At 45.7% G+C, this 22,254-nt stretch overlaps 1 protein-coding gene across 3 annotated transcripts in view; it reads left to right on the top strand.

Moving 5' to 3' along the window:
• Positions 1-22,254, top strand: part of gpc5a (glypican 5a) — a 1,363,183-nt gene that overhangs the window by 1,302,179 nt on the left and 38,750 nt on the right. The window lies entirely within an intron of this gene.

Below are 22,254 nucleotides of genomic sequence, written 5' to 3'. Positions count from 1 at the left end.
CATTAGCACTGTTGCTTCACAGCTCCAGGGTCCCAGGTTCAATTCCCAGTTTGGGTCACTCTCTGTGCAGAGTCTGCATGTTCTTCCCATGTCTGCATGGGTTTCCTCCAGGTGTTCCGGTTTCCTCCCACTGACCAAAGGTGTGCAGGTTAGGTGGATTGGCCATGATAAATTGCCCTCAGCGTCCAAAATGGTTAGGTGGGGTTACGGGGGTAGGGTGGAGGTGTAGGCTTAAGTAGGGAGCTCTTTCCAAGGGCCGGTGCCGATTCGATGGGCCAAATGGCCTCCTTCTACACTGTAAGTTCTATGATCTATGACAGCTGTTTGTGATGCAGAGCGAGGCCAACAGTGTGGGTTCAGTACTGGCTGAGGTTATCCATGATCAACCCTGCCCCTCACCTGAGGTGTAGTGATCCTCAGGTTAAATCACCACCAGTCAGCTCTCCCCCTTCAAAGGGGGAAGCAGCCTCTGGTGACTTTACTTACTGAGTTTAAGCCCTCATGAATTTATATAAGGTGAATATTTCTGATATCTCGCCATGCTCAGGATTTTGAAAATGCTTAATAGTTAACTAGTCATTCAAATTCAAACCGTTCTTTAAGAAAACAACTTTGTCATCTTTCATAATTCTGAAAGGGAAGAGTAAATTTATAATTAATATTTGGGGCGGAAGATTAAAATGATTCTACGATTGTTTAAAATCAAAAATTAATTCTCCTTTTGGAGGTCAAGCTGACAGGCCAAGCATATTGAATTTGAATTACCCCAATAAAAATAACCAATAGGAACCTTTCATTTGCTCATAGTAATGAACAAGACTGCCAAAGATGGTGTGAAATATGAACTCGCCCACTTTCATTTTGGTGGATTTGGATAATTCTGCAACAACAAAATCAAACATTTACAGCCAATGGTGCTCACAATAGCACTGATGTTTAATCAGTTGTACTGTACAGACCATTAAAATTGTAAGTTCTGACTGGACCTTTAGAAAGGAAAAATGAGGGTTGTCACGAACCAGCGCTGTCTCACAAAGTCTGCATCAACTTTTTTTTTTAAATTTAGATTACCCAATTAAGGGCAATTTAGTGTGGCCAATCTACCTACTCTGCACATTTTTTGGTTGTGGGGGCAAAACCCACGCAGACAACGTGCAAACTCCACACGGACAGTGACCCAGAGCCGGGATCGAACCTGGGACCTCAGCCCATGAGGCAGCTGTGCTAACCACTAGGCCACCGTGCTGCCCTAAGTCTGCATCAACTGATAGACATAAAGGAATATTGATCTTGAGCACAGATAGGAAAGTGTTTCTTATGGTATCTCCAATGAGGAGCAGATGGCTCAGTCTGTTCTTATCTTATCTCTACACATCGGCAAAGAGGATTGTATACAGGCTGATCATTTAACTGCAACATTTGTCGTATATTGTGGAGTCGATGTGTGCCCGTCGGGCCCCGAAGTCTCTCCAGGGAAAGAATTCTGCATCAATTGAGCATGAAGCATTCATTTCGGGAAATGATTTGACTCTATTAAGTCTGGAGCACTCATATGAGCTTAGAATGTCAAACTAGGTGTTTTGTTGTGATAATAATGATCAGGGAGCTTCCACTGAGACAGGAAAAGTGCACTGAATTAATTAAAGTGTATTGAATTGAGTGTCATCCAGGGAGCTATAAGATGGAATCTACTGTGGTTGACATTATTATATGAACGCTTAATGTACTTGTATTAAGTTCCTCCTTGCACTAGTTCCATAGAAAGATTAATGTGTTTATTGCAAATGGGTTAATAACTGTTAAAACAGAGATGGTAATTTGATATTGATACATCAAATGTTAAAATGCTATAATCAGAGTTAGTGAATCTGACCTTGATAAAAGCTAAGTTTGTGGTAGTGCATCAAGGGAATGGTGTTTCTGTATGAGAATTCACAGGTATGTAAAAGATAAGCATGATATAACAGAGATCATGGGCGGGATTCTCCAAGCCCCCGCCGAGTTGGGGAATCGCCGGGGGAGGCGGCGTGAATCCCGCTACCGCCGGCTGCCAAATTCTCCGGCGCCGGTTTTTCGGCGGGGGCGGGAATCGCGTCACGCCGGTCGGCAGCCGCTAGCAGCGGCCCCCCCCCGGTGATTCTCCAGCCCGCGATGGGCCAAGTGGCCGCCCGTTTGTGGTGGGCCCCGCTGGCGTAAATCACAACAGGTCCTTACCGGCGGGACCTGGCTCCACGGGCTGCCTGCAGAGTCCTCGGGGGGTCCTTACCGGCGGGACCTGGCTCCACGGGCTGCCTACAGAGTCCTCGGCGGGGGCATGGGGGTATCTGGCCCCAAGGGGGTGCCCCCACGGTGGCCTGGCCCACGATCGGGGCCCACCGATTCGCTGCCGGGCCTGTGCCGTGGGGGCACTCTTTTCCTCCGCACCGGACGCTGTCAACCTCCGCCATGGCCGGTATGGAGAAGATCTCCCCTGCGCATGCGCTGGGATGATGCCAGCACTCCCGCGCATGCGCCAAATCGCGCCGGCCGGCGGAAGCCCTTTGGTGCCGGTTGACATGGCGCCGGCTGGCTTGGCGCCAAACACTACGGCGCCGGCCTAGCTCCTGAAGGTGCGGAGGATTCTGCACCTTTGGGGTGGCCCGCCGCTGGAGTGGTCCACGTCACCCCTCGGTTCGCGGACAATCCCGCCCCATAACATTATGCATAATGTCTTGGCAGTTGTGGCTCACTCTTATCTCTGAATCACACAGTTCTGGTTCAATTCCCATTCGTTGCTATTCTAGGCGATAGAGGGTATGGGTTTGGAAGGTGCTGTTGAAGGGACTTTGGTGAGTTGATGCAGTGCATCTTGTCACTATACATCCACACTCTTGCCACTATATGTCAGTGGTGGAGGGTCTGGATGCTGGAGGTGGTGAATGGAGTACCAATCATGTGGGCTGCTTTGTTCTGAGTTTGTCCAGTGCTGTTAGATCCTGACATTTGCTGAATGGATGGTCTGCAGGCTTTGTCAAATCAAGAGGTGAGTTAACCCTGCTCTTGTATACAGTATTTATATGGCTGGTCCAGTTCAGTTTCCAGCCAACGGTAACCCAGGAACGCACAGTGGCACAGTAGTCAGCACTGCTGCCTCACAGCACCAGGGACCTGGGTTCAATTCCGGCCTCCAATGACTGTCTCTGTGGAGATTCCTCCCCGTATCTGCGTAGGTTTCGGTTTGCTCCCACATTCCAAAGATGTGCAGGTTAGGTGAATTGGCGATGTTAAATTGCCCTTAGTGTTCAAAAGGCTAGGTGGACTTACAGGATAGGGTGGAGGTGGGGGCTTAAGTAGGGTACTCTTTCCAAGGGACAGTGCAGACTCAATGGGCCGAATGGCCTCCTTCTGCACCTCTAACCTCAGGATATTGATGGTGGGGATTCAGCATCGGTAATGCCAATGCATGTCAAGGAGGGATAGTTTGATTCTCTTTTGTTAGACATGGTTATTGCCCTAGCACTTGCCTGGCACAAATAGCTGTCAGTTTGAGGTGTCTCTGTTGTGGGGGGTGGGAGAGGATGTTTGATGAGGGTCTCTTATTGGGGGTCTGATGGGGGGCTAATGGGGGAGGGGGGGCATCTGATGGAATCTCTGGAGGGTATGACGGGAAGACTGAGGGGGTCAGTTGGGGAAATCATTGAGGGGGGGTGTCAGGTCACCTTACGTGTGCCTGCTGTGGGGAGGGAAGAGGGGGCAGGGTGGGCTCCTGTAATTTCCATGGTGGTTGCTGGGAGGATGCCCCTACATATCAGCAGGGAGCAGGGGATAGGATTTGCATAGTGGATGGGAGGGAGGCCATGCCCGGATCTCGGTATTGGGCTGCCCACTCAAAATGGTGGCTTGGTATTGGGATTCCGAAAGAATCCCACAAGCTCCCCTCCGTGCGTAAATTTGCATGGAGAAGGGGGAATGAATTGCTCCTGGGTGCTGCTCTTAGCGCCAATGGAGACCAGGACCAGGATTCTACTCAGGCGGGAGCACGATAGGCGGGATTCTCCGCTTGCTGACACCAAAATCATATTCAGCGATCGGGCGGAGAATCCACCAAAAGCGGGGGCGGCGCCTGTTTTTTGATGCTCCGTCCCCTCCAAACCGGCGTCGTTGGTGAGTCAGCCGCACGCCGTTAGGACGGCCTCAGGATGTCACCAAAAGGCCCTCCCCCGATATTCCGCCCCCGATGGGCCGACATCCCGACGACGTGGGAGACGTGTGCTCTGAGTTTTCGTCAAACTCGTGTGGCGTCGCCGCAGTCGGGGGCGGGGGGGGAGCCTCTCCGCTGGCCCGGCGGGGGTTTCGGCAGGGGCTGGGGGGACTGGTGGGGGGCGGTCCAGGGGTGGCGAGGGGGATTACAAGGGGGCACTATCTGGCAGGACGTGTCCATGCCCGGCCGGTGCCAGGTTGTATTGTGCTACCGCTGCAAGTCAGCGTCGTGCACATGCATGGCCCCGGACCCGACAATTCTCCGGCTGTTTCTGTCGGGAATGCCGGGGGATTTACATTGCGCAGCTGCTACAGAGCATCGGTGTAGGGGCGCCGCTGATTTTTTCATCGTAAAACTGGACACTTCCTCTGGACTTAGCCTCAAAATCAGAGAATCCAACCCACAGTCTCCAAAATGGAGAATCCAACCTCATATTTCCGCAATTAGCTGAAAGCCAGAATATCCTTGCTTTTATAAATCATCCTCTGCCACTAGAAAGACAAGGGCAGGAGATGCATTGAAGCACCACCACCTGTAAGTTCCCTTTAAACCATGCACCACTCTAACTGTTCCTTCATGTTGCCGGGTTAAAATCCTGGAACTCCCTTCCGAACAGCACGGAGCGCAGCACGTTAGCACAAGTGATTAGCACTATGGCTTCACAGTGCCAGGGTCCTAGGTTCAATTCCCCACTAGGTCACTGTCTGTGCGGAGTCTGCACGTTCTCCCCGTGACTGCGTGGGTTTCCTCCGGGTGCTCCGGTTTCCTCCCACAGTCCAAAGACGTGCAGGTTAGGTGGATTGGCCATAATAAATTGCCCATAGTGACCAAAAAGGTTAGGAAGGGTTATTGGGTTACGGGGATAGGGTGGAAGTGAGGGCTTAAGTGGGTCGGTGCAGCCTCGATGGGCTGAATGGCCTCCTTCTGCACTGTATGTTCTATGTTCGAACAGCACTACACCAGATGGACTGCAGTGGTTCAAGAAGTGGTTCCACACCACCTTCTCAAGGGCAATTGGAGAAGGGCAATAAATGCTGGCCCAGCCAGCAATGTCCACATCTGATAAAATGACAGATTTTTCAAAAGTTGGCAAAATGATCAATGTCTAAAACTGGGTTTGAATGCAGTAATATATAAACAGATGTTGCCATGATCATAGGTGTGCAGTAGAACCAGTTGAATGCACATAATTAATAAAATAAAGCATAGTCCGATGCAAAGTTTAGAATGCCTTGGGCTAATTCTCCAGGAATATATTACATTTTTAAAGTTTTGCTGCAATGTATAATGCCTTTTGGGAAAAAGAAAGTAGCATTTTGTTGAAAAGAACTGATCCTCAACCTCCATTTCACTCTCCCACACTATCCACATATCACTTTGTTTAAAATCTAAAGATCTATGGCTCTGTGCCTTAAATATATTGAACGGCTGAGCATCCAGTGCCCCTCTGGACCAATAAATCCAAACGTTCACACCCTTTGAGTGAATAAATCTCTTATCACATCAGTCCTAAATGTTCTCCCCCTTATACTGGGACAGTGGTCCCTTGTTCTGGATTCCCGAGCCAGGGGCAATAAATTCTCCGCATGTATCCTGTCAAGCCTTCTTAGAATTATGGGGTATATTCTCCATTTCCGAGACTAAGTGCTGATGCTGAGACTGAATCACAAGTGTTCCACGTGGCTGTTCCAGGCCCGGAACAATTCAGGTTCCGTTAATGGGCTAGTACCTCCGCTATGTAGAACTCGTGCAATTACAATGCATGCAGACCATCATCCCAGCCATGATGATAGATGACGCTGGTTGCGCTGGAGTGCGTCTGCCCCGTTGATGGGTCGGCTGGGGCCAGAGGGTATCTCGGGGTCTGGCACCCATTTAACCCATGTTGTTAAGTTCCCAGTGAGCAGTCACATGGCTGCCAGTCAGGCTGCAGCAGTGGGGGTCCGTTCCAGGCTACTCCGACCTCACGGCCCACCTCCTAGGTGCCCCCCGCTACAGCCCCCGGTCCTGGCAGACGCCCCCCCCCCCCCCCCCCCCCCCCACCTCTGGCCAGCGGCACAACTTGAAATACCACAAGTGAACCTTGTCGTCAGTAATTCCTCCTGGTGGAGGCAGAGCATCGCGGAAGGCCCGGAAAATGCCGTGTTGGGCCCGTTAATGATATGCCAACGGCCTGTACTGTATAATGTGCATGCCCATGCCAGCGTGCAGCGTCAAGCGCATTCACACCGCCGTCGAGGGACTGGAGCATGGCATTCCATTTGGCGCCCGGCGCCAACCTCAATTTTCGGCTGACGCTGAATTCTCCGCCCGTTTGTAATTCATGATTCCGGAGTTGCTGGACGGAGAGTTCCGCCCCATATGTTACAATGAGATCACCTCTTGTGGACTTCATAACCTTCAATCTCTCCTCATTGGACACCCCTCTCATGCCAGGAAAATTAACAAACGAACTATGGGATAAGGAGAAGGAATGGGCCACTCAGCCCATCGAGCTTGCTCTGCCATTCAGTAAAATCAAGGCTGATCTGATAGTAACTCTTTTGCAAGCATCTACTCACCTCTGCCTTTAAAATATTCAAAGTCTCTGCTTCCACCACCTTTCCAGGAAACAAGGTCCATAGTCTCAGGACCTACTGAAGGGAGAGAAAATGTTACACCTCATCTCCGTTTTAAATGGATGGCCCCTTATTTTTAAACAGTGGCCCCTAGTTCTATTCTTCCACAAGGACGAATTTCTTCCCACATCCATCCTGTCAGGACCTCTCAGGATCTGAAATGTTTCAAATCAATCTACTTAACTTTTCGTGCATCCCCTTGAAGGCAGGTATATTCTTCATTAGGTATGCTAATACAAGTCCAGTACAGTGCTAATCTTTGCCTAAAGTTATCTAGCGATTATCTTTCATCTACATGAACAGACAAATAGCTCAGATTATTAGATTGAATGAAACCATAATAGAGTCAGGGAGTAAACCTTTCGAGTCTGGATAACTTTTATCAACACTTTGACAAAGAATCATCCAGACTCCAAACGTTAGCTCCTGTCTCTCTCCACAGATGCTGTCAGACCTGCTGAGATTGTCCAGTAAATTCTATTTTTGATTCAGATTCCAGCATTCTTAGTAATTTTACATTCAGATGGAACTTGGATCAGAGAAATGACTGCAACACTTCAGTGTCATTTCTCCAATTAGAGCTTCCTCCGCAAGGCTCCCAGCAGGCAGTGTGTGGTTGGTGAATTTAGCAGTAAATGCATTCTTCAGAAGTTCATACTACATGGTTACCTTGGTGTTTATTACACAACAATTCCTGATTGATTGTTTTATTGTACGCTTGACAATGCAGATTTCAGTAGAAATTATCATGCTCAAATGTTTTGTCATGTAAAATTACATTTAACAGGGGAACACTTACAAATAAGAATCAAAATGAATTCCTTGTTCAAGAAAAACATAACTATGTTATAATGGACTGGGGAAGGTACATCATTTTGTTTAGAAAGAGACACTTGACCCTTAACTGTACAAACCATGAAGGATTCCTGTCAACTTTTGCATTAGCACTTAAGCAATAATCTCTGGACAAATCACACTGATCATTTGCATTGTTTTGTACAATCTCCCAAAATGACCAACCACAATGAAAGCGACTATTTTATGCGTCGCAGTTGTGTCACTGGATATTTTATTCGGAAACGAAACTGCAATTGCCCCTTACCTCGAAGAAAGTTTCCCACAAAGACCTAGAAATTTCTGGCATGGACTTCCCTTTTCCAATGGCGTTTAATTCTGCTGCTAACTCAAGTCGATCTCCAGATGTACATAGTGATGTCAAAAGGCAAGACATGCAGCCGGTGACGTTGAAGTGTTCTCACAGCCAAGACGTTTAAAGCACAGAATTCCTTTAGTTTTAATATAAAGACCGGAAATCTCCGGCCATTCGTTGGCAGTGGGATTCTATGGTCCCGCTGGCAGCGCCCATCCCTCCGCAGGTTTCCCGGCAATGTGGGGCGACTTAGATGGAAATTCCCATTGACAATAACGGGAGCAGAGAATCCTGCCGCCAGTGAATGGTCCGCCTCCTCCCATTGCCAAGAAACACGTGGCTGGGAAGCTGGAGAATCCCGCCCAAGGTTTTAGGTAACAAAAGAATTATGATTGGATGATGATTAAAAAGTAAAACAGAAATAAACAAACCAAAAAAATCTTTTAAAAAATGTGTGGAATGTTTTTAATCATAATAGAGACATTTGACATTCCACAAATATATAATTAGTTTTTCGGGAATAGTGAGGGTGTTTTGCAATATTTAAGCACCCTTAGAAACAGTCAACAAGATTTTTGCAAGACTTTTCACAGTGAGCCTAAGAATATAGTATGGTGTTTTCGTTCACGTTCTCATTGTGTTGGGCCACAACAGGGCACCTTCTGGAGAAACGTAGAACAATTGACAGCAACATTTGGATTTCCATCTTGTTTGATGGATTTAGATTTCCACATGTGCAGACCCTAGGATTTTCTGTCAGTTTCAGTGGAGCTAAGACAGTGAACCCCTAACAGTTTCCCCTTCATTACCGCAGCAAAACCGCATTGAATCTGAGGTACAGATTGTGGTGTTCTTTGCGGTTCAGATCCTAGGATCTTTGACGTAGTGTTTACAAAGACCACAACTAGCTTTTGTATTAAACAAAGCTAAAGATTTATTTCCACTACTTAATTGATTTTTACCTCTGAATAATAAACAATTGACAATAAATATACAATCTACACTCAGCTACCACTGATCTCTACACTAATACAATAACAATGATATGCTCTCACTCATAACAGCTTTGCTACAGTCTGCCTTTTAGCCTTCTCCTCAACACTCTTCCAGAATGCTTAATATTGATGCTTTATATAGTTCTGCATCTAGCTCCCTCTCGTGGATGATTTGGACATAGCATTAACTCTTACATTTCTCATATTGTCACAGAGATAATAAAAAATATTTAAGTTAACCTAGTGAACTAGGCACAAGGGAAGCAACTGCTTTGTCAGCATTTATTATAATCTTAAGCTTTGTTCCAGATAATAGCGTTCTAAGCATGGTGGCTAGCACTGCTGCTTCACAGCACCAGGGATCTGGGTTCAATTCTGGCTTTGGATGACTGTGTGGAGTTTGCACATTTTCCCCATGTCTGCGTGGGTTTCCTCCGGATGCTCTGGTTTCTTCCCACAGTCCAAAGATGTGCAAGTTAGGTGGACTGGCCATGCTAAATTACCCCTCAATGTCCAAGGAGTGTAGCTTAGGTTGGGTTACGGGGATAGGACAGGGGTGTAGGAGGTAAGGTGCTCTTTGAGAGGGTCGGTGCAGAATTGATGGGCTGAATGGTCTCCTTCTGCATTGTAGGAATTCTATGGTTCTTTTCTATTCTTTTTGTCATGGGAGTGTCCCTTTAAGAAACGTTTTTGTCTTATCACATGCCTTCAATTATGTCATTTTGTGGGTGGAGCTGAGCTATGGCTTGAGTCTTTTTTAGTTTTATTTTCAGTTTGACTGCTGTGGACTACAGACAGAGAAAATAAGTGTTTTGGCCTGTCTCTCTCTCAATTTTCATTTCAAATACCATGGTGGTGGCTTTGGATATATAATTGCTTTCTGAAAGGAGTCGAATCTGCTGCTTGAAAATTGGATCAGAATTTCAGTAACAAGACCAGTCTTAGTCAAGTGAGAATTCAGAGTGCTGGGCCACACCCTTGCAAAAAGGGGTATTTGGTTTATGGGATTTTGTTTTTGAATTGGAACAGTTAAAGGGGAATTCATTAAGTGTTATACATAGGTTACTGTAGCAGTGTGGTGTCTTTATGTTTGTAATCGATAAAATTCTTGCTGTGTGTTTTTATATATATATATATATATATGTGTTAACTAAGTTCTTACATTAAAGCTTGTTTTGATTAAAGTGTCTAGGAAGACTGATGAATCACATCTGAAGGGAAGACTAATCCTAGCCAAATTCAACATAAAGGTTGTAGGTCAGGTGAACTTCATAATATACTTTGGAGCTTCTAAGTCCTGGCCCATAAAATACTAAATAGAGGCATGGCAAGACATATCAGCCACATAGAATGTGCATCTTGTTCCATATGGGAACTCAATGGCACTTCTTGTATCCTGGGCAATCACTTGTGCAGGGAGTGTCACCAGTTGCAGCAGATTAAGTTCAGGTTTTAGAGCTTGAGCAGCATCTCCTCCCCCCTCCCCCCGACCCAGCTATTGGGGAAAGTAATGGTTCACCTGGGAAGTGAGACCAGAGACAAGTCCAAGACACCGCTGCTGACTTGGGAGTCAAGAGGAGGATTGGGAAAGCGGAAGTGATAGGGGATCTCCAGGTGGAGAATAAACAGGCAGTTTCTGCAGCTGCTGATGTGAATAAAGGATGGTAAGTCATCTTTCTGGTGCCAGGGTCAAGGATATCATGGAGCAGCTCAAGAACACTGAGGGAGAGAGGGTGAGTAGTCGCTACTCATACCAATGACATAGGTAAATTGAGGGATAATGTTCTGCAGGCAGATTTTGGGGAGCTAGGATGGATACCAGCAAACAGGATCTCAAAGGTAGTAATCTCTAGATTATCCCTGATTCCAGGCACTAATTGGTATAAAAATAGGAGGAGAACTGGTCAATACATGACTAGAGAGATGGTGCAGGAGGGAAGGCTTTAGACCAGTTCTGTGGGAGGTAGGACCTGTACAGGTGAGACATGTTACACTTCAGTTAGGCTGGGTCCACTGTCTAGGTGGAGTCAGAGTAATAGGGAATGTAATACGGTCCAAAAAAAGGTTAACAGTGCATGTATGTGAATGCACAGAATTTGATAATAAGCTCGGTGAGTTATGGATGTAGATAGACAAGGGGCAATGATGTGTTTTGGAAATAACTTTCTCAAAAGAGAGCAAGACTGGGGAATAAATAGTCTCGGTACAACGGGTTCAGGAAAGATGGGGAAGGAAAGAAAGAAAGAAGGAGGGGTTACAGTAATGATTAAGGAGGATGTAACAGAGAAGAGATATTGTGGAGGGGTCAAGGACAGAATGTATTCTGTTAGAATTAAGAAACAATAAAGGTACCATTACACTACTTAGTGTATTGTATATGTCCTCAGCTAGTGAGAAAGACAACAAAGAAGCGTAAAAAATATAGAGTAGTTATAATGGGTGACTTTAAGTGATCAAATAGAGACTGACAGAATAATAATGTAAAGGACAGAGAAGAAAAAGATTTTCTGAAGTACTTTCGGAATAATATTCCAGGTAGTATATATTCAAGAGGCGGCTAGATATAGCACTTGGGGAGAATGGCATCAAAGGCTATTGGGAGTAAGCATGATTAGGCGATTGAGTTGGATGATCAGCCATGATCGTGATGAATGGCGGAGCAGGCTCGAAGGGCCAAAAGGCCACCTCCTGCTCCGGTTTTCTGTGTATGTATCTATGTATATAGTATGATTCTGGCCCAATGAAGAAGAAGGAATTGAATTTTTGAACATGGTGCGAGGGAATAGGATGGGGGTCAAGTGATGGGCAAGGGAATATAGAGAACAGTGATCATAGTATCATAAAGTTTGCTATGTGGCAAGGACAAGGAGCAATCCAGAGAGAATGTCATTAATTCAGGGATTGCGAGTTTCAGTCAGGTGAGAACAGATCTGACTTAGGTGAATTGGAATCAAAGATAATGGAACAAACGTGCTGTCTTTATAAATGATATGGTTCAGGTCCTATCAAGGTACATTCCCACAAGGGAGAAATGTAGGACGAAAATAGAACATAGAACATACAGTGCAGAAGGAGGCCATTCGGCCCATCGAGTCTGCACCGACCCACTTAAGCCACCACTTCCACCCTATCCTCGGAACCCAATAACCCCTCCTAGCAAAGCCAGAACTCCCTGGATGATACAAGTGACAGGGAGTAGGACGAAGCACAACAAGGGTGCCTATGGCAGGTGTCAGGTTGACAATACAAGCGAGACCCAGGTTGGTTATAGGTCGATGAGAGAGGAAGTGAGAAATGCAATATAAGAAGCAAAGAGAGCATTCAAAAATACTGGCAGTTAACATAAAAGGAAATTGAAAAGTCTTCTATCTTTGCACCTAAATGGATTGCAAAGGGCAGGCTGGGGCAGATTGGAGACCAAAGAGGGGATTTATGTAAGAGGCAAAGGACATGGTTGAATGAGTTATTTGCATCTGTCTTTACCAAGAAAGAAGTTGTAACAAAGCCATGGTGCAAGAGGAGGTATAATTGAGACACTGATAAAGAGGAGATAATAGAAAGGCTGACTGTATTTAAGTTGAAAGGTCACCAGGATCATATCAAATGCATTGAAGAAACTGAGGGACGTAAGTGTGAAAATTGCAGAAGCACTGACTAATCGTCTCATCCTCCGGACAGTTCTTTAACATCTTGATAATTATTTGACAGTTCTTTGACAGTTTCTCGACAGCTTGACAAGGCATAGAGAATCTGTGGGGAATTGACGGTTGGAGGGATGTTTATTTTTTATTATTTAATTCAACTCCATGCCGAAGCACAGCGACTGGCCTTCTGCCCAGTCAACTTCCGCACCCAACTTCCAATCTAATGAGTTTGTTCATAACGAGTGCATAATTATGTTCATTTTTAATAATCCCAAAGACTGCCTTGCCTCTCCCAAAGACTGCCTTACCTCTCCCAAAGGTGTCCTGACACCAGATCCAAAGAGTTACCTTATCTCCAAAGGGACCCTGTCTATCAAAACAAATCCACCAAGTTGGGACGTTCTCTTACGAAAGAGAAAATGTTGGAAAATCTCAGCAAGTCTGGCAGCATCTGTAGGGAGAGAAAAGAGCTAACGTTTCGAGTCCGATGACTCTTTATCAAAGCTAACAGACAGAGAAAGTGGGAAATATTTATACTGTGGAGTGAGAATGAAAGGTGAGTCAGAGCCACAGAAACCCAGGGAAACCGGGTGCTAATGGACACAGAAACCAAGGGGAAAGAGTGCTAATGGTGGTCCCCAGAGAGAACAAAAGATGTGAAAGGTCAAACAGCAGAGAAACTAACATCAGAGGATGAACTGTAGATGTGGGAGGAGCGGAAGGGGGAAGCAAAGAGGAGAAAGGTGAAGGAAAGGTGGATAAGATTCGGGGGTAAATTAAATGAATATTAAGAAAGAAAGAAATGGAAAAAGACAGTTAAAATGAAATGAAAACAAATGGGTCGAGGTGGGGCTGATCATCTGAAGTTGTTGAATTCGATGTTCAGGCCGGAAGGCTGTCACATGCCTAACCGGAAGATGAGATGTTGTTCCTCCAGTTTGCGTTGCACTTCACTGGAACATTGCAGCAGGCCAAGAACAGACATGTGGGCATGGGAGCAGGGTCTTCTGTTAAAATGACAAGCAACAGGAAGGTCAGGGTGAGGGGCTAACAGCCAGGCCATCTAAAACTCCAGGCTCCCACGAAAAAAACAGCTGGAGAATGGCCGGATCCTTTGCCGTGTATGAGCACAGCGACGACCTGCAATGGTCATGCTGTAAATCATGGAGCTGGCTTTGCGTGGACCAGGCCTGCCAGATAGTCCCCTCCTGGCCAACCCCTGACCACCTCCCACCAGTCCCCCAGCCCTCGCTGCAGCACCCCCCCCCCCCCCCCCCCAGCCAGCAGCACGGCTCCTGCCCGACTGTGGCGGTGCTAGACACAGCCCACAGCCGCCACGCTGGGCTCCTAACCGCTGAGACCACACGTCAACCACGTGATTGGGAACTTGGCCCATCAGGGGTGGAGCATCGGGGGAGGACCTTCAGGTGACGCGCTAACGCCTTTCCAATGGCGTGCGGTGCGCGACGCAATGACGCCATTTCGGAGGGAGCAGAGGGTACAAACCTGCTTCAACAAGCGCCGCCCCCGATTTTGCCGTCAGAAGGGATTCTCCACCCGATCGGCGATTACAAAATCGGCGTCAGGGAATGGTGAATCCCACCCATAATATTTATACCACACAAACCTCAGAAGACATTTTCACCATAAGCTCCTCTGAGCCCACTAGATGGAGCATTTTACAACATTCTTTTCTCGATACCGCTATAAGGACACCTGCAAATGAGATATGGGCCAGAATTCTACATCTGCTCACCCCCCCCCCCCCGCTGTACCTTTTGAGGCGGGGGATATGTAACATTGCATAGAGGGGATTCCCTCCTGGATCCTGCCTGCCCCGACCCAGACACGACTTTATGGGAGGGCGGGCAGGTTCTCGGACAGGAAGCCCGCTCATTCCCCCATTAAGGCCCTGAAGTGGCCATTCCCACACAACCTCAATTCTTAGGCGGGCAGGTGTTGGATGAATGTGGGTTGGAAACTGAAAACGTTCTGACTCTTGATCTCAAGTGGGAAGACATGGTGGGAGAATGGGGGTCGCCTCAATTGTAAGGCCCTTTCAGACTGGGGATGTCCTACCTCCATCGCCTGAGAGCTCTGGCCCTCTCTCTATGCCCCTTCCCACTCTACCCACTGACACTAAGATTGTCCCCCTCCCGACACCCCAGGACATTCCCTACCCACCCAGGGTACTTGCTTGAAGTGAGGTCCAGGGGCTTAGTCTCAGGCATGGCACTGCAGTACCGCTTTTGACCACATCAGTGCAGCCAATCAACACTCATTTGAGTGTAAAATGACAGCGGGCCTGTCAGAGTCAGTGGGGATGAGGTCCCCACCAACCCGCAGGGTGACAGGCACCAAGCACTCATCATGCTGAAACTTCAGGCCGTTAAGATGGCAAATACCGACACTGACAACTATGAGGCAGTTAATGGCGGTCCTGACTTCTAGAGCCTGACTGTTTGGAAGGAGATTGGAAGAGGTGAGCAGAAGCTCAGCTGGCCAAGAAGAGGACCCAGTGAAAACGAGGCCAGCGAATCATGGACCGTCTCAGCCACCGTTTACCTCAGGAGATGCTTAATGCAGATTTGACCACAAATCATCGGCCTCACTCCTTGGTGTGCACTAGGGTTGGGATGCAAGCCTTGAATTTTTTTAATTCAAAGCTGAAATACCACCCTTGTAGTAATGTTAGCCAAATTGCTCACCCAGAGAAAAACATCAAGTGGATTCTGATTGGTAGAGGTATTGCCATGGAGAATGAAATGGTTGATGGGTAGCGCATAGAATTGTGAGAATCGCATTACTGGTATTCAGTTCATTTGACTGCTTCATTTCAGAGATGAATTTAAGTGTAGGATGGAAATAATTACATGCAGCTATGGATTTAAAGTTTGTGAACCTGGCATCTCGCACACGAGTTCAGCTTTAGCGACACCATGTATGCCCAAATAGATATTGTTTCTGTGGAACCTCTGTGCCCAGCTGTCAAAAACATCTTTCCATGAGAAATGTGTCTTTGTTGGAATGACACCTAACCTCCGACCCCTTGCGTATTTTCGCTATATGGACTATATGTTTGCTTTATACAAATCCGCTATAGGATTGATCTTATCTGCAACCTCATAAAAAGGGCCCAAACCATTTTCGCACCATGCAAGCTTGATGCTGATATAGGGCACATCAAAGGCATCCTGCTACCCGATCAGATCAATTTGCACTGTATATCATGCAGATTCATGGCCTGAGGCCATCATTTTTAGCCTGAAATGTGCCCAGTCTACCTCAGATTACCTGGAAGGACAGGGTGTCTCAGGAATTTCAGCAACAGGTCAAGCTTGCTGTTTCACACTGCCACAATGTAGCAGCAACACTCGTCGTATTCACCATGGACAGGTTGCTGCCATCAAACCAAACGGACGTTCTACCGATCACACAAATGAGCAATGTGGTGTATGAATTGAACCTGTGTAATGCAGGGTATATTGGCCGGACATCCCAAAGACCAGCGGATCATATCAATCAACATATCCCTCTGGACAATGGGCAAGGTACAGGCCGTACCCAACCAGCTCATACTTCCAAAACTCAAAATACAAATGTGATACCGAGATTGGACAACATTTGCCGAATAACCTTCAGTGTGCTGAGAATTATGCTAACAACGATTTAAGACTGCCAGTCAGATTTGCAGTGTGGAGCGCTTGCTTGCACTGGAAGCTACATATATTAATACAAAAGGCCCTGTACTTTACAGACAGAAAGAACACACATTGCACCTGTTTCAGCTTAAAAAAAAGTGATATCCATGCACTGTTTCATTCCTCAGGGCAATGTCTTGACCAATCAGAGTCAATCAACCTGGTTTAAATTTCAAACAATGCTTGTCAGTTAACTGTCAGCCACCATCAACTGGTGCGTTCTCCGTGGCAACCCCTCTTCGAATTGGAGTCCACTTGCCAACCAATCAGCACTCTCATCTCATGCAGTATAATTTTGTCATTTGCCCTGACATTGTTAGAATTGCAAACTGTTCTGATGAGTGCAAGATGAAAAGCTTTGACAAAGAAGTATTTTTCAGCAATATTCACGTTCTGCACTCCAAAATGACTTTATATATTTATAACTCCTTACTCTAGTTAGATTTTTTAGAAATACACTGTGTTGACAAAATTCAGACTTCAATATTAAGAGTGACTGCATCAGTTGAGGACAATCAGCCGGCAACATCAGTAAATCCTGAACCCTATTTGGAATCCACGTTTGATTTTTGTTCTGGCTGGTTGGCGATCTGTGATTAGGTTTCACTGATCCTCAGCTGGAAAGTTACCAGAAGCAGTTTGTGGCAGTGGAACAATATATTTGGAGATCAGAAGAAAAAAAATATCACCACCTCATTTCTCCCCCCCCCCCCCCCCCCCCCCCCCCCCCACCCCCCCTCCAAGGACAGGGCTCATTTCTTTTTTGACATTTGTGAGTTCCAAGATTATTGTTTGGATTTTCCTGAGATTCGTCAGTAAGGTGACTTCAACTCACCCATGAGACCCTATAATTGAACTATCCCATGTTTCATTTTCTGTGATGTTTGAGTGTAGAGTGAAGAGATTATTGCCGTGTCTGTGTCTGACAGGATACTGTGTGAAATGGAGAAGTTAGTGGATAGCTGTCAGGTTCAGCTTGGTAATGGGCTGGAGCACATATCTTTATTTCTGCCGGCTACAGACATTCTGATGACTTGAAAGATCCCCAGCTCAGTTACATCTTCTGCCTCCCAAGTTATCAGAACATTGCTGGAGTAGGTCATTTCGCCCCTCGTGCCTGATCCATCATTCACTGAGATCACGGGCGATATGTGACCCAACACCATATACTTGCTTTCGCTCCATATTCCTTAATATTTTGATTAGCAAAACTCTATCAATCTCAGTCTTAAATTTAACAGTTGTTCTCAATTCAATTGGCTTTTGCAGAAGATGGCTCCAGTCTTCTACTACATTTTGTCTGTGGGTTAATTCCTAATTTGACTCCTTAAAGGTAATTTTTTTACTCCATCCCTTAGCCCTAGACTCCTCAATTTTCACTCATAATTTAACTCTTGGAGTCCAGGTATCACTCTGGTAAATCTGTGCTTCACCGCACTAGCCTTTTGATTATTTTTGTAAATATTCATGTTGTTTTAATGATCTATGCTCGCGATTCTCTGCGGACCTGCAGTCAGAAAGCTCCTTCATCTTTTGCATCCATAGCAAATGTTGAAAGCTCACAGAAAGAAGCATAAGACCATAAGACATGGGAGCAGAAGTAGGCCGCTCGGCCCATCAAGTCTGTTCCACCATTCAGTAATATCATGGCTGATCTGATATAACCCTGAATTCTACTTTCCCGCCTTATCCCTATAACCCTTGATTTCCTGACTGATTAAGGAACTGTCTATCTCAGCTTTTAACATACTTAACAACCCAGCTCCTACAGCTCTCTGCGGTAAAGAATTGCACAGATTTATTACCCTCTGACAGAGGAAATTCTCCCCATCTCTGATTTAATTGAGCGACCCCTTACTCTGAGATGATGTCCTCTGGTCTGAGATCATCCTACAAGAGGAAACATCCTCTCAGCATCTGCTCGATCAAGACCCCTCAATAAGGTCAACTCTCATCTGAGAAGCAAATCCAAAGCAAGCTTCTTTCACCTGATTTACATCTTCCTTTATGACACTTTACTAATTTAGGCACTGGCCCAGATACACTCACTCAAGGTAAGGGGACTCAGAGGTGAGAATGAAAGCAACTGAGCTACAGCAGACTCACCTTTCTCTCTCGCAGTTCGTGCTCTCAGTCTATCTATATTTCTCTCTGTAGATCCATCTCTCTCTTTCTATATATATATATCTATCTATCCTTCCCTCTCTATATATCCCTCACGCTATCTCTAGATCTCTTCAAAACTTCAATATTCCCAGGTAGATATCTATCTACCTGAAGAAGTCTGTATGCATAAATGTTAATTGCTTTTATCACAAGCGGTCCATATTTAGAATAATTTATTTTAAACTTTCCTTTTTGGTGGTTTCCTGCAGCACTCCGTTGACAAAGCACTGGTTCCGCCCCGTGTAGACCAGGTCTAAATGCAGCAGCCCTTTGAGTAAACCAATCATTTCTGGTTTTGGTGCTAAACTGGGCACTAGGACACATTAGTATATTCACACGATGCACAGGTTGTGCTTGTGGACTGCTACGTGTTGCAGGCGAGTAGCCAAAAAGCTGTGCAGGGTAGGTGAATTGACCGCACTAAATTGCCCTTTAACTGGAAAAAATTATACCCTTAAATTTTTTTTAAAAATGATTTTTAAAAAGTATTGCAGGCGAGTTCAATCTCCATTCTTTCCAAGTGTTCTTTTGTTGACTGGCCATCTAAGTAGCAAGCTTGAGAATTAGCAACCAGAATCTAATAGGGAGTGGAAATGGACTTCACTGGATTCTTGATTATTCGAGCTTTAGCTTGGTCTAGAAACTGTTCCATGGAACACATACTAAGTGCTTAATTTTCCAGGAGCAGGTTGTATACATGTATATATATATATATATATATGAAATGAAATGAAAATGAATGAAAATGAAAATTGCTTATTGTCACAAGTAGGCTTCAATGAAGTTACTGTGAAAAGCCCCTAGTCGCCACATCCCGGCGCCTGTTCAGGGAGGCTGGTACGGGAATTGAACCATGCTGCTGGCCTGCCTTGGTCTGCTTTAAAAGCCAGCGATTTAGCCCAGTGTGCTAAACCAGCCCCATGTGTGCTAAACCAGCCCCTAGTGTGCTAAAGCAGCCCCTAGTGTGCTAAACCAGTCATATTTATGGCTCCTTATACTAGATATAAGTGTATAAGCATGGATATGTCAATGAAGATAGATTTGAAGGATGAGCATGATTTAACTTAGGTTAGATTCTCCTTCTTGCAGACTACTATCCCCACTGCTGTAACATCGTTGTGAATGAATAGGGTTTCTTCATTGGAAATTTCTTCCTTAAAATCATGGGACATGGGTGTCGTGGGACGTGTGCCAGCATTTAATGCCTATCCCTAATTGCCCTTGTGGGTCTGGAGTCACATGTAGGCCAGACCAGAAAGGATGGCAGACTTCCTTCCCCAAGGGACATTAGTGAACCAGATCGTTTTTTCAAACAATCTACAATGATTTAATGATCATCATTAGACTTTTAATTCCAGATATTTTATTGAGTTTAAATTCCATCACTTGCCATGGTGAGATTCAACCTGATCATTATTCTGGGTCTCTGGGTTACCAGTCCAATGACAATGCCACTATGCCACTGTCTCACCATGTTCTAATCACAATGAGCCATCCACTTACAAAAAGAAAATGAGAGAGGATGAGATGTGCACAAAAAAAACACACTGATTTGGCAAATTTAAGAATGAGCTTGCTTTCCACAATGCAATGAAACATATCTGAGTGAGAATGGGATATAAACTAAATAACTGAATCAAAGGATGAACCTTACAGGCTGACAAACCTTCGGGGTTTATGACCCTGAGCCACTCATGAATGTTGTAATAACGTTTCTGAGCATTGGTGATAATTTACTAATACCATGCTTTCTGGTCTTACCAAACCTTGATGAGGCTTTGCTTCCGTCTGACAGGCTTGAGGCAGTCAGCATAGTTTAACTTGAAACAATTTATTGAGAACAATTTTTTTTAAAACTCAGGGTAAGCAAATGGACATTCAGGATATAGACTACTCTCACCCAGCTCTCTCAGAGACTCTCGGTCATCTGGTTACTGATATCATAGTTACATCATTACTCCTGGACTTATTAACATATCCATTAACCCGTTACTCCACATCTCCCCCTAAGGTATAATCTCAAACTGTTATATCCTTTTGTTAAACTATTTATTATACATTTTCCAATGTCTGTAAACTGTTTACAGTTTCTGTCCAACTCCTACACTCCCCAATCCAAGTCACTGTCACCTGAGTCTTCAATCCCCAACAGTGACCTTTGCCCTCTTGGAGGAGGTTGTGGATGTGTGCGATCGCTTGTCTTTTTCCTGGAAGGCGAACACATTGGCGAAGTAGGATAGCAGCTTCCAATGACTGTGATAACTGGGCTGTGATCTCTACAATGGCTTGGCTGCAAGGGTTGTGAAAACCATTCAATGGACGATTGATTCAAGACTTCAGGGCATGGGCATTGGCACCTCTTTTGAAAAGGAAGAGGACAAACTAACATTCTCTATGGAATATAAGCAGAAAATGCTGGAAGAATTCAGCAGGTCTGGCAGCACCTGTGGAGAGAGAAACAGATTCATGTTTCGAGTCTGTCTGACTCTTTTTTTTCTCTGTCTCCAAAGATGCTGCCCGACCTTCTGAGTTCATCCAGCATTTTCTGTTCATATTTTGACAATATTTTGCGTTTTTATCTCCATGGAATTGTGTGCTCCCTCTGCATGGTGGGGAAAGGCCTGTGAAGGTGAAGCTCTTCAACATCAATGATGTTACACTTTGGATCTACTTGCACCTTCTATCGGTAGTGGCAACATTGCCACACTTGTTTCAGCACAAGGCTGCTCCACTGTAAGCAATATGATGACAATGTCACATAAGAAGGTAAGACGACATCATCTTCAACAATGGAATGACCCTCCAGAACTGGACAAAATTCCTGTATAGGATTTATCAGCGGTAGATGCTCTGCTCCTGCACTGAAGGTCAATTTTGGTGTAATTGTGACTTGCTGATGAGATTCAAGTATGAATTGCAGTTTACTTTCACACAAATGAGCCAGCTCTGCAGATTCTCTAGTAGTTTGATTCAACTTGGGATCAAGCATTTCTTTTTCACTGGATAGCTAACTGGAGTCAACCGTCAATTTACCAATCTCATTGGTGGGTTCAGTGGACAAGTGTGCAGATTCAACTCTTCAGTAATTCCATCAAATTACTCCTCAAAACCGGCATGACTCCTCTGGATTGGCAGAGGAGTCCGAGCATGCAACAAGATCCAAAACCTCATCTTCCAGTGCATACTCTCTTTGGCAGTCATCAGCTTCTCATGAACTTTGTCAGGAAAGAGCCAACCAAGCTCTAGAAGCTCTTCTGGTGGATCCCATGCACGGCACCCCAGCCTGATCGCATGCACGCAAAAAATGCCAGCTTGGGAATGTCAATCTGGCACCCTGGCAGTGCCTAAGACAGCTGGCAATGCCACCAGGTGGCACTCCCAGGATGCCAGGCTGGCAATGCCACCAGGTGGCACACCCAGGATGCCAGGCTGGCAAAGCCATGGTGCCCAGGTGGCACCAGCAGTGCCAGGGCACCACCCAGCCCTAGAGGCATGCAGCTGGGGTTCCCCGATCCTCTTGGAGACCCCCATGAGTGCCGCTCCATCTGGTTCCCATTTGTGGAGATCAGTCTGAACTGCGCACGCCCGAGGTCTCCAAGGCAAAGGGGATGAATGCCAAAGCTTCAGATTGGGAATCTGCACTTGAGTTAGACTAGCCATTTTGCTTTAATATACAGATTTGCCAAAATGTGATCCCACCCACAATGGGCCGGAGTTACATTGCAACGTCTTGCGGGATC

Source organism: Scyliorhinus canicula, chromosome 14 (assembly GCF_902713615.1).
Source record: "Scyliorhinus canicula chromosome 14, sScyCan1.1, whole genome shotgun sequence".
NCBI classification, from domain to species: domain Eukaryota; kingdom Metazoa; phylum Chordata; class Chondrichthyes; order Carcharhiniformes; family Scyliorhinidae; genus Scyliorhinus; species Scyliorhinus canicula.
This window is presented reverse-complemented; position numbering and strand designations above follow the sequence as displayed.